Source organism: Dermacentor silvarum, chromosome 3 (assembly GCF_013339745.2).
Source record: "Dermacentor silvarum isolate Dsil-2018 chromosome 3, BIME_Dsil_1.4, whole genome shotgun sequence".
NCBI lineage: Eukaryota > Metazoa > Arthropoda > Arachnida > Ixodida > Ixodidae > Dermacentor > Dermacentor silvarum.
In genome coordinates this window covers 172,291,811-172,310,121 of record NC_051156.1, presented here as the reverse complement: position 1 = coordinate 172,310,121, position 18,311 = coordinate 172,291,811, and the positions used below count along the sequence as shown (strand labels likewise).

At 49.0% G+C, this 18,311-nt stretch overlaps 3 non-coding genes across 3 annotated transcripts; all 3 read right to left on the bottom strand.

Moving 5' to 3' along the window:
* Positions 1 to 1,329: 1,329 nt before the first annotated feature.
* On the bottom strand, positions 1,330 to 1,402 carry Trnav-aac (transfer RNA valine (anticodon AAC)). The gene has a single exon. It is a non-coding gene; the product is annotated as a tRNA-Val (tRNA).
* Positions 1,403 to 13,319: 11,917 nt separating this feature from the next.
* On the bottom strand, positions 13,320 to 13,392 carry Trnav-aac (transfer RNA valine (anticodon AAC)). Its single transcript has one exon. It is a non-coding gene; the product is annotated as a tRNA-Val (tRNA).
* A 930-nt stretch (positions 13,393 to 14,322) lies between these two features.
* Positions 14,323 to 14,395, bottom strand: Trnav-aac (transfer RNA valine (anticodon AAC)). The gene has a single exon. It is a non-coding gene; the product is annotated as a tRNA-Val (tRNA).
* Between the last annotated feature and the right edge of the window lie 3,916 nt (positions 14,396 to 18,311).

Below are 18,311 nucleotides of genomic sequence, written 5' to 3'. Positions count from 1 at the left end.
AGGGTCGAGCGCCTTCCGGACAGCGCCTTAGCGGGCGGAGCCTCAGAGTCACCGCCGGCCTTTCCATCGACTTTCTCGCCCTGCAGCAGGGACCTCTTGACCGATGCTGTGACGCCTTCAACGCGGGCGTTGGTAGGGGTCGTGTTGTCTTCCGCTACCTGCATAGCGTCAGTAGCCTGCTGGGGGGTCTCGCTTTCTGCCGGGGTCTCCGTCACGCTCCCGAGAGCTGCTGCTGGCTCCTTGGGGGGAGGGACATCATCCCGTCCTCCTTTCGTCGGGGTGGTCGTCTCGCTCGCTTCTGCCGCCGCGTTGCCGCTTCCGGCTCCCTTGGCCGCGTCTTCCAGCTCGATGACGTCGATCATGTGGTCTGATGTCAAAGGCTCGCTCTCTGCCGAACCCGCGGCTACTGCGTAAGAGCGTACACAGTCCGCATCGACGCGGCCGAAAAGCCTGCACTTGGAGCAACGGGGAACCTTACATTCTCGTCGAACGTGGCCAGAACCCCGACAGCGCAGACACTGCATAGGGCGACCTGGGGCGACCACAAGCGTGAGTTCCCCGGCGACGCGTATCTGGTGGGGCAAGTCGTCGGCCTTCATTCCAGACTTGAGCAGCAGTAGCACTGCTCGAGTCGTTGAGTCCTTGTCGGAGACGCCATCCACTCGCCAGCGCTCGCGGGTCACTTCGGTCACTTTGCCGAAGGAGGCCAACGCCATCTTCAAGTCCTCGTCTTCCACCCCATGCAGCAGCCAGTGGAGACGCAGCTTCACCTGTTGTTCCTTCGGGTCGATGACCAGGCAGCGACGCCCCTTGACTTGCAGCTCCTTCAGCGCCGCCAGCTTTTTGGAAGCCTCGGCTGTGTTCATCGTCACCGCCCACACATGGTTGATTTGGTACGCTCCAAGGGCGACGACGCCCGAGAGCATGCCAACAGCTTGAAGCGCGTCCCGAAAATCTTATACACGGAACGGGCGAGCACGAGCGTTGCCGTGCAAAAACACCGTATTTAATACGATGCGTCCTGTTGGTAGTCGTGGCAAAATAATCTGGTAGCCCTTATCATCCTCAGTCAAAAGCCTGTTGCCGCGGCTGCCAGCCGCATTAGCCGCTCCGTTGGAGCCCATGATCCCGCGATCCGTTTAGCTCGGAAGCCGGAAGCAGAATGCTACACCACAAGAACAGGCACGACGACGTCTTAGAACAACATATCTTGACCAAACAAGGTTGCACGCATTTATTTAAGGCCTGTTGTTAATATTGGTGTACACATCCCTTGAGATAAGTCGCCGAATTAAAAAAAATTGAAAATGATGTAAGAAAAAAAAAAACTGTTCTTGCCAGGGATCGAACCTGGGACCTTCCGCGTGTTAGGCGGATGTGATAACCACTACACCACAAGAACTTTTTTCTTTATTTCCGTTTTAAGCAACATACAGTAATACAAGTGAGGAATAATACAAAAGGTAAAATACATCAGCTAGTCTCAAGCATGATGCAATTTTAAAATGGCTTTAGTGACGCGAGTTCATCCAATTGTGTGACCCATTGAGGAGCGTTGACCGCAACTTTCAGTACATCTCTTGTATAGATAACGCTTTCCATGAAGTATTGTCGCGCTGGCCGTGCATCAATGTTAGCATATCCCTATCTGCTATCCGCGCAAGAAAGGACCCCTCCCGCAGGGCGTGCTCGACACCCGTCGTTTGGGCGTACACGTCACGACGAGGGAGGGGACCCTAATACCGACGGTGTCCAAATTGCGAGTGCTCGGCCTGTGGCTGGAAGAGAACGGTGCCAACCGCGAGCTGGTTTCCCGACTGCAGAAGAAAGTAGCCGCTGCCACGCACCTCGTGCGGAGGGTCGCGAACAAGAGAAAAGGGATGAAAGAACACAACGTGACGAGGCTGATACAGGCGTACGCGCTGAGCCATATATCGTACGTTGCCGCGTACGCCGACTGGAACAGGAGCGAAACCGACAAGCTGAACGTGGCGATCCGCAGGGCGTTCAAAACCGCCCTGGGGGTACCCCAGTACACGCCAACCCACAGGCTCCTCGAGCTGGGCGTGCACAACACGCTCGAGGAGGTCGCCGAGGCGCAGAGAATCGCGCAGCTGGAGAGGCTGTCGGGCACCAGAACGGGAAGACGAATCCTCGACCTGCTCGGGATTCGATATCACGAGGCACGGGGACTGAAGGAAACGCTTTTACCGGAGGTCAGGGACGCCATACAGACGGAAAACATGCCGAAGAACATGCACCCGGTGCATGACGTGCAACGACGTAAACGCAGGGCGGTAGCAATCCTCGAGGAGCACGGAAGACGAGAAGGCGTCCTCTTCGTCGATGCAGCCAGGTACCCGCGGCCCGCCGTTAACGTTGGCGGCGAAGAGGGACGACAACCACCACCGCCACTACAACAGAATATGCGAGACGAACCGGAGATGCCAACACCACCATCACTACTACTACTACGACAAAAATGGCAGCAGCAAAAGCGCCAACATCAACGACACAGCCGGCCGACGGCGTCGGCGCCCGCCTTCTCCATGGCAGTCGTAGATACGAAGGGAAGGATACGAGTCACGGCATCAGCGAAGCTGCCGTCGGCCGAGGCAGCGGAGGAGATGGCCATAGCCCTCGCGGTACTCCACGGAAGTACGGATGATAGCCTGATCATTAGCGACTCCAAATCAGCTATCCGGAACTACACCAAAGGTTGGGTGTCCGCGGATGTGGCGCGCATGCTCAACGCCAGAGTCGGGGACTTCGTGTCCGGCACGATTACGAACAAGGCCCTCAAATGGTTTCCCGCGCACGTCGGGGAGCTTGGCACCACCAAAGACAACAGCCGCGACAACAACGACAACAACAATACCAACGGCCGAAGACACACCGGCATTCCGCCCAACCACAACGAGCGCGCCCATCTCGTCGCGAGGCAGCTTACCCGCCGCGACGCGATCCCCCAGAGGGCAGCCGCCGCCGTTGTTGAGCGGGGCCTGTTGCGAATTGTGATGGTCCGCGGGTCCACGAAGGTTTCGTGTGTATGATGCCGTGCCAGGTGCCAAGAGGAGGAGTTATCCAGGGAGATTAGAAAACTGTTTTATATACACTGTACATGGTATATTACAAGATGGGCTCCATGATATTGGAGCCGTCTACGTGCTAACATCTTTGCATGTGGTAGCGTTTACATCTCCGAGCATTCTACATGGTCGAGCGTCTCTACATGGTCAAGCCTCTTTACATGGTCAAGCGTCTCACTCAAGTCCCCTGTTTTATCCCTTTCGTTTCCCTCTTTCACTCGACGAGGGAACACACTGTAGTTCTTTTAGCCAATCAGCATCTTGGATCAGGTGGCCATATCCCGCACGTGATGTGTCGTCGTTTCCCGCCGGGCTCCGCCTCCAGTCTTGCTAGGTCGTCCCCGAACACAGGCAGCGGTTGACACCCTGGGAACCGAACGTTGATGTCGTTCCCCCGGGATTGCCAGACACTGGCCCCTTTCAAGATTCGCCTCTCCATAGCGGTCAGTTCGCGGAACCAGGTAGGGCGGTGGCTGTCTCGAAAGGCAGCAGTCGGCGTAGCGTCGTCGTGGTTCGGGCGGCGCTGGTAATTCACGGGACCGCACCAAGGGGCGACGCTGCCGTTTAGCCACGCATGAGGTAGCCCGGAGACCAACTGATATAATCCCTCAGTCCCAGGTGACAATTCTCGGCCGCGAGAAAGGGGCGCCAGGTTGGTGCGTCTGAGTCGGCGCAGGCCTCCTTTGTCCCGAGGGACCGCCAGACACAACAGCACCCCCGCCGCCAGATGATGCATCGAGAGGTCGAGTTGTTCCATGCAGCTCGGCCGGTTTGATGCCTGCTTCGCTCAAAGCCATGGGGCCGCTGCTTCCAGGAATAATGATCTTCCCGCCAAAGGCCTCTTCATAGGTGGGCTCAGACTGGGCTGCAGAAATGACAAGCTCCAAGCTCCAAGGAGCGACCTTTGTCAGCCACACACAATGCTGCAAGCGCCACTGCAAGCCACTCTCATCGCCAGACTTTACCAATTCCAAAATTCCGACTGCCCCCTATCTAAAGAAAACCCTGAAACACAAGGTGCGCGTTGATCCGGACAAGTACAAAAAAACTTCCGATGATGTGTCTTTCGCAAATAGACACCGACTGGGTTTATGTAATGAAGCTAAGTAATTATGAATTAGAGCTTCCACAGATCAGGAAGGCGAAGGGAGAGCTGGCCTTCAGTAATTCATAGTCCGTAACACTAAGCACAAGAGAGCTACATATTCCTTATCTAATTCCGAAATTGCCAAATAAACAGATGGGCAAACTATTTACGACTTAACTCGTGCAAAAGCTCCGGTCATCGACTTGCGCAACCTGCGCGTGACCTTCTAAACTATTTGCAACCCTGACACTGTTTGCAATTCAATTCTTCATCTGTCGCCGCGTACACACTCCCATTTAAATAGTGGGTCTAACCTGAGCCGGAAAGGTCAACAACAAAAAACTGCGGCATTCCTTACGCCTGTCAAACTTTCAAAACTCAACTAATCTCCGGCAGACAGAATACAAAAGAAGAAAAATTTGCCACCCGTCTTCCTTGATCACTTTATTCTCGGGCCCCAAACGCACCCCTTACTTTCAAACGCACTCGAGGGGGTCGCGCGTTCCGGGGATTTCGCAAGGTGTCGTCGCGAATAAGGCAAAACCCACTAATTTGCCTGACACACCTTGTAGCTGCGACTTTCGAACAGCCGCTTCCAAGTACTGGGAGGGGGAGGCATTGACAGACCCGTGCGCTCACTGTCCCATTATCTGCTAGGCAGACCCTTTTCTTTTCCCCCGTGAGTGATCGGCCATTGTAACAGCCTACAGGACGCTTCCCTTTGTCCCTCTGCTTACAATGCTCTGTACGCGAGGCGGTTAGGCGACAGTTACCATCCCTCTGTCTACAGTGCACTTTACGCGTTGCGGTCAGGCGACGGTCACTACGCCTGAATCTTCGGGAAACTCTCCGTTTCGCGACGTGTGTCATGCCGATCCCCGATCTTAGGAAACGCCTAAGCTTGGGGTTTACCCTCCGTTGCTTTTTCGCCGCCTCTGGCTGGATCGTGACCTTAGCGCATCTACTAATGTCGCCTTGGCGCTTCGCAAGTTTGACTCTAAGCGCCTCCACCGCGTTCGCCTTTCTCGTCCTGCGCTTACGCCTTTTTCGTTTGGCATGCTTCGCAGAGCCTGCGGCATCGGCACACGCACTTGAAATTTCGTTACCCTTTTGGGTTTCACAGTGCGACTGCCGTTCTAATAGAGCATAACCCGATTTGATCTTTGAGCATGTTAGCTCGTCATCAAGTCTATCTTCATCTGGCCTAGCTCCATCACTGCCGTCGATAGCATGCAAAACTTCTCGCTGGCCTTCGAAGTCGGCCTTTGCTTCCGAAACAGCCTCGCTAAACGGCGAAACAAGTGCTTCTTCGCGCTTGTCACTATTTCCGTTAACGACGGGCACCACAGCCCTCTCAGCGCTGTCTGAACAATCTTTGTCACTGCCATCTTGGCCTTCGAAGTCGGCCCCTGGTTCTAGGGCGGGAAAACCACCGCTCTCTTCGGTGACAGCATTCACCTCGCTTCCGGCTACTAACACGTCTAACTCATCACTGCTTACAGCTGCCTCTGGAATCGTTCCATGGTCCTGTGACCGCTGCTCAATAGGGAATAAGCCTATCAGTCTCTGAGTCTCCTCACGTGCTTTTGCCCTGAAAGCTCCCTTGCTGGAGATGGATTTTCCCGGTTCCCTCAGCATTTGCTCCGACCTATTCGAGAAGCAATGTGTGACCTTGTCTGGCAGGCTGGCCGAAATTGCCGCCGCCGTACACACTTGGCCTAAAGGGCCTTCCGTTTCTGGTGCGGGAAATCCGCCGCTCTCTTCGCTTTGTGTGTGTGCCATTTGCATCACACCTTTTCGAAAGCTTTCTACACTAGTCCTCTCAGTGCTAATGTTATCTTCAACAGGCTCGCCTTTTTCATTGTCTTTTGGGCCTTCGAAGTCGGCCTGCCATGCTACACCAAAGCGCCTGAACAAAGCCCTCTTAGCCCTGTCGTAGTCGCGCGCTTTCTCCTCGGACAAGCAATGCATGAAACACGCGCCGACGCTAAACGGGAGAAGTGCTCCTAATCGCTCAGCCCACAAGTCCCGGCTGACACCCTCTTTCTCACACACTCGTTCAAAACCGGCGAGGAAATTAACAATACCCTCGTCTGTCTCGAAAGTGTGGAGCTGGCATCGCGCTGTCCGCCATCTGAGCATCTGATTTTCCCGTTCGAGCTCTTTCATCCTAAGAGCGTGCCGTTGCGCTGCCTCTTGCTCGCGCCTCTCGCGAATTTCGGCATCGTGCTTGCGCCTTTCTGCTTCTTCACGCTCGCGCCTCTCGCGCTTCTCAACAGCTTCAAGCTCGCGCCTCTTGCACTCCTCTGCCTTTTGGTTTCTTTCCTGAATTGTCTCCCAAGCTTCATCAGCTTCCTCGACCGTCACCTCTTCTACCTTCATGACGTCGAGAACCGCTTCTTTCGTTTTTGCGGAGTCGACCGAAATGCCTAACTCCTCGCAAATTAGAAGGAGGTCCTGCACTCTGAATTTCTCCATAGCGATCTTGTTTGCCCTCAAAAGTCACACTTCCTAAAATTCGCTAATTAAAGAAGGTTAATTTCCCAAAATGGTGCCAGCCAGAAAACACAAAGTTACTCTTCTAGCAACTACCTACTTGTACTAGAGAGTTGTGGCGACATGAAGCGCAAACTCCGGCACTAAGCCCGTCCTTATCGCTGCTACTTTGGGAGATTGCAGAATTTCCTCTCTTCGCTTACGAAACAATTTTCCTGGCCTCTCCGGCCTTCTCCCCACTCACTTCCTCATTCTGTAAAAGCTCCAATTGTTGACTTTTGCCTACCGCAGGGACAACCAAAATGCCCATCGGCTCACAACTTTTGAGGAGTTCCTGGATTTCAAACTTATCCGTATTTACAGCGCACCCTGTGTTTCTTCCCCTTAGTAATTCAGCCCACGAGACACTGTATTCTTGGTCTGTGAGACAAAATCACTAACAACACCAAATCATCATTACCGACTTAGTAACCTGCGCTAATGAGTCTGGCGAAAAGAGAAGCAAACACGTAGCACTCACCACACCGATGTAGCCAACGCCGGCCGATCCCATAAGCTGCCAGCCACTGTTGCGAATGGTGACGGTCCGCGGGTCCACGAAGGTTTCCATGTATGGTGCCGTGCCAGGTGCCAAGAGGAGGAGTTATCCAGGGAGATTAGAAAACTGTTTTATATACACTGTACATGATATATTACAAGATGGGCTCCATGATATTGGAGCCGTCTACGTGCTAACATCTTTGCATGTGGTAGCGTTTACATCTCCGAGCATTCTACATGGTCGAGCGTCTCTACATGGTCAAGCCTCTTTACATGGTCAAGCGTCTCACTCAAGTCCCCTGTTTTATCCCTTTCGTTTCCCTCTTTCACTCGACGAGGGAACACACTGTAGTTCTTTTAGCCAATCAGCATCTTGGATCAGGTGGCCATATCCCGCACGTGATGTGTCGTCGTTTCCCGCCGGGCTCCGCCTCCAGTCTTGCTAGGTCGTCCCCGAACACAGGCAGCGGTTGACACCCTGGGAACCGAACGTTGATGTCGTTCCCCCGGGATTGCCAGACACTGGCCCCTTTCAAGATTCGCCTCTCCATAGCGGTCAGTTCGCGGAACCAGGTAGGGCGGTGGCTGTCTCGAAAGGCAGCAGTCGGCGTAGCGTCGTCGTGGTTCGGGCGGCGCTGGTAATTCACGGGACCGCACCAAGGGGCGACGCTGCCGTTTAGCCACGCATGAGGTAGCCCGGAGACCAACTGATATAATACCTCAGTCCCAGGTGACAATTCTCGGCCACGAGAAAGGGGCGCCAGGTTGGCGCGTCTGAGTCGGCGCAGGCCTCCTTTGTCCCGAGGGACCGCCAGACACAACAGGCCCCAACGGAGGAGTTACCAACACAACCCAAATCGCGGCGGATGGAGCTGGGGGCCACGGGGACGCCAACCGCGACATCACGGAGTTTCCGGCCTCGTACCGAGAGGTTCTTGGTCACTACAAGAAAGAACGCAAGAAATATCCACAACCCCACGGGCGGCTGGACAGGTCCCAGGCAGTCGACCTGAGGCGGTTGCAGACAGGCACTTTCACCAACCCCTACCACCTGCACCGCCTGTGGCCCACGCGGCACCCATCGCCCGGCTGCCCCTGGTGCGAGCACGAACGGGCTGATATGGCCCATATCCTTTGGGAATGTCAACGCCATGAGCAAGAAGCACCAAGAGGAAGGCAGAAGACAACATCAGGACCGTCTGAAGGCGGGCGCCTCACAGAGAGATGGCAAGCCGCCCTCCTCAGCGAGGCACCCGAAGACCAGGAGTGGGCCGTCCAGCGGGCCAGGGCTATTGCCGAGGATCTCGAGAGATTTTTCTCCGGCGATGGACCCCTGGCAGCCTAGCCCCGGGCACCAACAGCCATATCCGTTGGACATATAAAGTTTATTCCTATCCTATCCGTGTTTTCCAAAGTACATGCATACAAAGCAACATAACCATATCACTATCAACGCCTCCTGTTTCATCATAAGGCAAGAACCGAATACCAAATGGTGAGAGTAGTAAATATTTTTTAATTGTGCACCGAAGAATGTCCCACAAAAATTGTGCATCGTGGCAATCCAGAAATATATGCTCAATAGATTCTGGTATCTGGCATATTCTGCAGTTTATTGTCCAGGGAACAAAAATACCCTTGCTTTGAGGCCATGGCTTCACATGGACCGTTTCTGTGTGCAATTGAAAGAAAAATGTTTTCGCAGAGCTTCGTACAGGCATTCGCTTAACTCTTTTCAACACGTTTCTTTCAACACCCAAATAATATTTTGCCCTATATAAAGGTGCGCAGAAAACATGGTAGTGCACCATGTGTTGCAGCGCTGGTTGACACAACATAATCCGCAAGATGGTCACGCAGGCGTACTTGTATTACAGTTCTCAAAAACGTATCACTCTGATCGCACAAAAAGATAAATCTTGAAACTACTTGTTTCAAGAACAAATGCGACAGCCCTAGTCCGCCATTTCGCACCGCATGAAACATATTGCACCGGCTTGTGCGCTCCCAACTGGAGCGCCAAATAAAAACTGCAAACACTCGGTGGAGTTGCTGTATTGTCATTCTTGTCATACTCAATGCCTGCAATACATAGAATATTTTGGCCACTAGAAGTGTATTGCACACATTTGCTCTTGTAAACACTGAGAATTTGTGAACGCCCCATTTCTGAGTCTGATCTCTTACTCTATTAGCTTCCTCAAGCCAATAACCAGTCGTTGAATTATGGTGTTGCAGTGGCACTCCAAGGTATACGTTTGGTGAATTCGACCATTGCATGTTGAAGTACACCTCTGGTGTGACTGGCCAGTTTCCATTCCAAATGCCGAGACTTTTTGTCCAGTTAACAGCACTTCCTGTGGCTTTACAATAGGCTGTAGTCTCACTACTATTTGAACACTTTTTATGTCTGAACAAAACACAGCAATGTCATCGGCATATGCTAACACTTTGACTTCCTTATTACAGTATCGGAAGCCTTGAATAGTGGGGTTCTGAAGAATCTTTAAACAGAAAGGTTCTACATACAGAGCAAATAACAAAAACGAGACTGGACATGCTTGGCGTAGACTAGAGGTAACTGTTACACTTTCACTAAGTTGCTTATTTATTACTAGTTTAGTGGTAGAGCCTTCATAAGCCATTCGGACACTGTCTAGAATGACAGAACCTACATTGGTGCGTTCCAGTATTAATAGCAAAATTTCGTGTGTAACCTTATCAAATGCCTTTTCAAGGTCTAACTGTAGCATGGCAACCCGACCTTCTTCAGCATCACATGATTCAAGTATGCTTCTGGCAACGTGGATATTAGTGTATATCGTTATTCCTTGGATTCCACAGGTCTGGTGAGGTCCAATTAGTATTTTAATTACTTTTTGAAGTCGCTTAGCAAGCACTTTCATGTGAACTTTGTAATCAACATTTGTGAGGCTTATTGGTCTGTAAGCCTCTACAGAGCGTAACTTTAAAGGATCATTGGTCTTTGGAATTAGTACCACATGTGTCATCCTAAATGATGGGGGCATCCTTTTCATTTAGTAACACTCATTTATTATGCGGTGCAATACTTCTGCCATTTCTGCTTTAAAACATTTATAGAAATCGGCACCTAGACCATCTGGTCCAGGTGATTTGCCAAGGCTTAACTCGTCAATTGCGTTTTCAACTTCTTTTACGCTAATTGGTCTTTCTAGCTCCTCACATAGTTCTTTTTTCTAATTTAGGCATTAGTGGCAGGAAGTTACTTTTAAACAACTCGCTGTTTTCTTTGTTATGATTTAGTAAGTTACGGAAGCGCTCAACGACGGCCATTTCAATGATGTTACTATCTCTGGTAACACTGTTGTGATAACAAATTTCGTTTATTTCTTTTTTTTACTGCATGCCGCTTTTCATCGCCCAGCGCCCGTTTGGTGGGCGTTTCCCCGCACCAAAACCGCTCCGCGTGTGCCCTGACTACTGCGCCTCGATATCTTTCAATGTCAACTGGTTCTAGCTTAGTTTTGATTTCTTTTATTAGCTTTGCAAACAAACCCGGCTTGGAGTTTTCCGTTGCAATCATAAATTATAGTGTGGTATAAAGTTCCCTTTCTTTCTCTTTTTCTTTTCTGCGCAGCACACATGCTCGGTCAATCGCAGCAAGTTTTATGTCTGATTTAAACATTTCCCATGAAGCTGAAATGCTACTTGACTCATCACACAACAAGTTATGTATATTTTCTTTTAGTTTTTCAAGAAAAGGTTGATCTTGTAATAATTTATCTTTGAACTTCCAAGTAAACCAATTAAATTTGGAAGCATTTTCTTTTGTGCCCATAGTAACTGTTACTAAACAGTGATCGCTGAAACTAACACATTTGACGTGATAGTGAACACATTCATGCAGAAAAAGAGCAGGCAGATATATGCGGTCTAACCTGGCATGGCAATCACCTTGAAAGTGGGTGTACGCGGTGTCGTTTCCAGAGACTAGTACGCTTCCTACATCTTCTAGGTGATATTCATTTACAAATTCTGTCAAATACATCGCACTTTTGTCTCTCGCCAGTAACTTTTTACTTCTATCCTCAGGTCTTTGCACACAATTAAAGTCGCCAAACAGAATAACATTTCGGTCACACTTTACATACGATTGTATAGTTTCAAAAAAAAAATCACGTCTTTCTTGGGCTCTATTAGGCGCGTAAAGGCATAGGGCACGCCATAACATACCGCTAAAGCCAAAATCCAACACAGCAAACAGGCCACACTGGCATGCTGTAACTGCTTCTTCAACAATATCTATAGAATTTCGATATAATATCAAACAGCCTCCAGACGCACCCACAGCATGCGACACGCAAATATTACTATCTAGCTCTGAAAGTTTCCACCATTCGATCTGTTTGCTCTTGGGTCTCAATTTTTGTTTCTTGTACGGTGATCAGATCCAGATCGTTTTCTAAGAGAAGGCGACTTAGCTGGTATGGTTTCCTGCGGGCTGACAAGCCACGCACATTTAAGGTCGCTATGCGTAAAGGAAATTTTAGTTTGTTAGCCATATTAAACTGGTTTTACAATACTTGTACTCACATCGCTGTTCGACAGAATGGTAAACTCCGACCTCGTTTTTGTTGCTGGTGGGTTTAGAGCCATCTTGTGACAAAAAGAGGCCCGATCAATGATCGGACTGTTCGAGTTCTCACTACACAAACAGTTCCCTCGCTAAGGCGGGGGCTCTGTGGGCGTTGGTCTCCGGTCAGGGGGTACATTAGGCTTGAAATGCGTGATGCTGCGACGAGCAGTGCCCGTCTTCGTAGGCGGTTCCCCTGTGCTCGTCTGGCCGTTGTTCTGTCTCTTGTCTTGGGTTTCATCACGGGTACGCTTTGCCTCAGCGCTGGTAACGGTTTCCATTGCGACCTCGGGACCTTCCGTCACTTCAATTATATCTTTCGAAGGCATAATCGTACTAGCAACTTCATGTTGACTAGCGGGCTCTTTGACTGTGTTAGTTGCCGTGGGTACGGGGCCTTCGTCTTCGTTGGTGTCCTTCGTGTTCGTATCTTTCTTTCCTGATGGCTTTGTCTCAACAGTTGCCACAGCGGAGTCTTCGTGCTCATCTTCCCTTGTAGCTTCCTTGGCGTCATTCAGGTCCATAATATGTTCCGACGTATCATAACTTCGCGGTGGTCCAGCTACTGATGCATAAGATCGCACGCACATGGTCTCATCGTGCCATAGCGGCGACAATGGCCACAGCGTGGGACACGACAGTCTCGTCGAATGTGTCCGATGCCGTGACACAGGAGGCAGAGCGGTGCTTTGCCCGGAACAGAGACAAGCGCCAAGTCTTCCGCAACTCGCAGTTGATGCGGCAAATCATCCGTAGTCCCACCCACCTTGAGTTGTAAGGTCACTGACCTCGTTGTAGTATTCTTGTCGTTACAGCCTTGAACACGCCACTTATCTCTGGGGGCTTCCAGGACTTTGCCAAATGGAGCCACTGCAGTGCGCAGGTCTTCATCGGGAACACCATGCAAAAGCCAGTACAGCTTTATCCTTAGCGCCTGGTTGCACGGATCGACTACAACGCAGCGTCGGTCTTTCACAGTGAAGTTTCCAGCTGCCAGCATCTTTTTCTTTGCTTCGTTGTCACAGAACGTCACCGCCCAGACATGATTCATTTGATAAGCACCTAGTGCGACCACTTCCGGCAGTAGCGAAAGTTGCTCGAATGAATCTCTAAAATGTTGGACCATATACGGCCTGGCTTTCAAATCGGCGTGTAAAAACAGTGTCCTTGACAGTCGTACCTGAGGGCAAAGTCGGCAAAACAATTTGGTAGTCCTCGCTGAACATCTCGGTTAACCTGTTACCGCTGCCTCGGGGGGTGGCTATACCTGCTCCTTGGGAGCTCATGAGACGCACGTCCGCCCGCTACGATGGCCAGAAGTGGAATATACACCACAAGAACAGGCACGACGACGTCTTAGAACAACATATCTTGACCAAACAAGGTTGCACGCATTTATTTAAGGCCCGTTGTTAATATTGGTGTACAGGCCTTGAGGTAAGTCTCCGAATTAAAAAAAAAACAACTAAAAATGATTTAAGGAAAAAAGAACTGTTCATGCCAGGTATCGAACCTGGGACCTTCCGCGTGTTAGGCGGATGTGATAACCACTACACCACAGGAACACTTGTTTTGTTGAGCATGGTATTTACTACTATGAATGAAATGTTGTATTTACAGGAACTATTTACAATAATATGAGCACCAGGTGGACATAACTGATCAAACGTCAACGAGCAGTCCATATGAAGATAACGTCACACACAGCAACACCGTCCTTCACAGCAAAAACTTGTAAGGGGAAGTTAAACACCTAATCAAAAGTGGATACCAAGCCGGCTGACATTCTTCCTGGTCGTAAATGTCCTTTAAGTGTATGATCATCTGAACGAAATGTGATCTCGAGGAAATTGTTTTTTCTGCATTTCGGTCTTGCGTACGAGATTTCCATAGGCTATGAAGGCCTATCAGTAAAAACATATCGAATGGAACATCTTCATACGGTGCAACAAGATATCGGATACTGTGAGAGTTTAGATCAAAATATTTTTGCAAATTTCTATGGATAACATCCCAAAATAAAATGGCATCTTTACAAACAATAAAACAGTGTTCAATGGTTTCAGGCACGTCACATGGGCGACAGTTAACAGACGAAACGAAAATATTCTTTTTATGCAGCCATGTTTTAACGGGCAATGTTTCAGTGTGTAATTTGTAAAAAAAAAAGTTGTGGAATCTACACCACAAGAACACGCACGACGACGTCTTAGAACAACATATCTTGACCAAACAAGGTTGCACGCATTTATTTGAAAAAAAAAATTATGGGGTTTTACGAGCCAAAACCACGATTTGATTATGAGGCACGCCGCAGTGGGGGACTCCGGAAATTTGGACAACCTGGGGTTCTTTAACGTGCACCTCAATCTAAGTACACGGCTGTTTCCGCATTTCGCATTTATTTAAGGTCTGCTGTTAATATTGGTGTACATGCCTTGAGGTAAGTCGCCGAATTAAAAAAAATTGAAAATGATGTAAGAAAAAAAAAAAACTGTTCTTGCCAGGGATCGAACCTGGGACCTTCCGCGTGTTAGGCGGATGTGATAACCACTACACCACAAGAACAGCCGCGGCGACGTCTTAGAACAACATATCTTGACCAAACAAGGTTGAACGCATTTATTTGAAGCCCGTTGTTAATATTGGTGTGCATGCCTTGAGGTAAGTCGCCGAACTACACAAAAAAATGAAAAGAAAAAATGATTTAAAGAAAAAGAACTGTTCTTGCCGTGGGGATCGAACCTGGAACCTTCCGCGTATTAGGTAGATGTGACAACCACAACTCCATTTCCTTTTTTTGACAGCCACACTCCACAAGAGCAGGTACGAATGGCTTTAGAAGCAGAGTAGCAATACCAGTGCCAAACAAGGTTGCATGTATTTCGTTTGAGTCACGTTGATAATGTCCGTGCCTTGTGGCAAGTCGCCGAAGTACACGACAATAATAATTAAACAAAATAAGACGCGACTCCTAATCCGGGCAGCGCTGTTTAACAGGAATAAGAGTATTGCGCCATTGAGCGGGAAGAAATTGTCATACTGCTATCATACAGCTGATCGCATTTTAGATAGAGCAACCAACTCGCTCTTTCACTTTGTTGGAATGGGGTAGGGTGGACGCAAACGTTTAACGTCTATAGGAAGCGGTAGTATCGACAAAAGGCACTGTGTAGGTCAGTCGAGTATGGCGTGCACATTAGCACACACGCACGCACGCCAGCCAGCCAGCCCGCCCGCACTGGCGTTCACACTTTTTTTTCGTTGTTTCTGTACCTAATTGTTTAGCCTCTGGCGACACATGTAAGACATATTCAATTCTTTATTCGCACTTCTAACAATCAGCGACATCTTTGCTGCTTTGTATAAACCACAATGCCTTATAGACACGTTTTCGTCTTCCATGAGCGTTCTTGCCATTTAAAAAAGTAACGTGTTCACGATTACGCCGACAAGTTACACCAGCAGCGATGTGGAATATTGACCCTTTTCGCGAAGCAGTTTGTTTTAGACAAACGAGATGGCGCTTACGGCGGCGCGCCATACGTCTCCTTAGCGACCGCGCACGAATACGAAACCACTACCACTTCTACCTTGCTTCTGTGCGATCAGCTGTCGGAAATGCAACATAGTTTTCGCTATCGCACTGTGCTCCAATCATGCTAGATTGAATCATTTGGATTGAAGACGTGTGCAGTAGTTGGCTGCAAAAATAGTGACTGGCATGTTAAGGAATGGAATGAATCGGTGTGGCCAAGTTCGCGGACCGCTGCTGCAACTGTACGAACGTGTTACCGACACTTCCAAATGTACGGATTTCCTCGAGGATACAGAAATTTGCTCATCCGCCAGCAGTGTATCGCTAACCTTCTAAGGAAGGGCTTCAGCCCCAGAACGTCGGCAAGAGTGAGTACCACTCGTTAAACAATGACAAAAAGGAGTAGCGCCGCTTCCTGTCATAGTAAGTTTCGCGCACGATATCTGTACACATCTATCCCAAATGGCAGGAAAACTTACGCCCACTCTATCGCCGACATATCAAGAATAAGTGAATGGGCACACACTTGAATATATGCGCACTACATACGCACAATAAGTGACGGTACTACATCGATAACGCACGAATTGTCGAAGCTGTATGTTTCGTGACGGTCCACAAGAGTAAGCGAGTTACTCGCGATAATACGCATTTGCTACACGGTATTGAAATGTGCAGAACAGCTATGTTTCAAGCCTTGTGCGCAGCAAGAAAAAATCTATCGGAACTGAGCACACCCGCGAGCGATTAGGCAGAAAATAATCAGATAGTGGCCACACTGAGGAACTTCACTGAGTCAGAAACTGACAAGCCGCTGCTTCAAAATATTTGCCAAATAAAGTACAAAGAGCAAAACACACTAATCTTGATTCAATTCATGAGTGAAATGTTTGGATAGCTTGGAATACATATTTAGCCCCGCTTTTAGAACAAGCACAATATACGCTGCTTGCGCCGTTTGGACATAGGTTAATCAGCTCCGACAAAACCTTTTCCATGCCCTCTGAAGCTGTGATCAAAGCTTCGTGTCGTTCACCCTGTCACCGTCTACGATATTTCCCAAAACAGAGGTTTTCTAAGCCGCGCCGGCGTCATACACTTCCATTGTAAACAAGGAGGCAATGGAGGCAGTTGAGGCAAGCAATGGACGCGTCACCACGTGATCAAAAATGGCAGCGCCCACGGCATCGCCGCGAAAAGGGTCAATACTTGGTTACTGCAATAATAGCTCCGCACATGTCTAATTGCGGTCTGCGCCACCAGAAGGCGCCACCAACCCGTTCATTCACGTTTACGTCTCCGATAACACGGCAATTCACAAAAGGTAGGAAGTTTGCGGACAAACTAAAGCTCTTACTGCGGAAGATAATCGACGGGAGGGAAGTTCCTTGGAAGTGGTGATAGTTCTTGCAGCGGACGGCGTCCGCCTTGAGGAGCGCGACTGAGGATTACCAGGAAACGCAATCAATAAAAGCCCGCGGCATCGGAAATAACTAAGACTAATACGTCACGAAATATACAACAGACGGAGAGACGTTTTGTACGTGTCTCTCTGAATGCACACAGAGTGACATTTATGAAAAATCAATTTTGCGGAAATCCTGATGATGCGGGAAGTTTCACGAAATGTAAAAGTTGGTATTTGCCCGAGAGCAGCACGAAGCTAAAAAAGAAACCCCGTCAGGAATTCTCAGAAGAAAAGTATTCAATTGCGAATCTTTCGTTCTGAGAAACTTCTGCATTGGTTTCCTTGTGTTCTTCGTGCTACACATCTGAGAGTACGTCTGAGAGTGCTTTTCTTGTGCAAGCTACTTTCACAACACAATTTTCAACCGATCCTTGACCATTGTAAAATGGTACGGAAACTAATTTATTTTGTATCTTACAAAGAATAGAGCCCGTCCATTAAAAAGTCCTATTCATCCAGCCAGGCTAATAAAAGTTAAGGAAAAATTACAACAGGCGATGGTCCACGAACGAATAACTTGTTAATTGGAATGGGCCCCCTCTATACAAAACTAGCTCTAAGAAAACACTTTCACGTGAAAGAATATTGATCGAATGTGATGCACCACCAGCCATACACATTGACAATGTGCAAAGCACAATGTTAACTTGGACACCGAACATATATTCTCTTTTGATAACCGTCCATTTAATGAACTCCTTCTCTGTGAAATTCAGGTCCACTGGTGATGTCAGGTCATTGTGAAAATTTAGCATAGCGTTTACAATAATGCGACAGTAGCTTGTCACATTTCTTAGCGCATCATGGTAATTATACTACGCAACATCGTTTACATGTAACGCATTTACTTTCATCTGGAACAAGCTAGAACTTGTTCCCAGCGATTTTGCATTCCACTGGTGAGTGGAATGGCTGCAGCCGCCCTTCCCCCTCAATAGGAGAAGCCAGCGTTTGCATGAACCGCGCGAGACGGCTTACCCTGCCTCAAACTGTGCTCTCCTGTCGCATAAATGCGATTTACTTTCCTAAAGCATTTCCGCAGTTTACACGAACACATTGCGCTAGAAATACGATGCGACGCGCCGCTAGAAATTGGAACCGAGGTCCTACGGGACGTTTACATAGTGAACTCCGGCACCTGCATGGAAACTTCTCTCGGTAAGTTTGCAGTAAGCAATATTCTAAGCGCAGTTGATTACGAACCACTTATTACGAAGGATCAGATGCGAAAAAGGTGGGCTTGTCTCTGTTCCAGCAATTGGGGCGAGCATATGCCTCTACCACGGTGTAGTCTTATCTCAACTTATTGTCAAAAACCACGCTTGGCATTGTTGTCATCGGGTGGTTTTCTCGGTGAAACCCCAAGATAGGGTTCTGTGGAAAAAGTAATAGGGAGAAAGAAAGTGTGGATTATAGCTGGAATATCCGAAGGTATAGCCGCAGAAAAACTCCGCAATTGTAGGCAAAGCCAAGGTTAA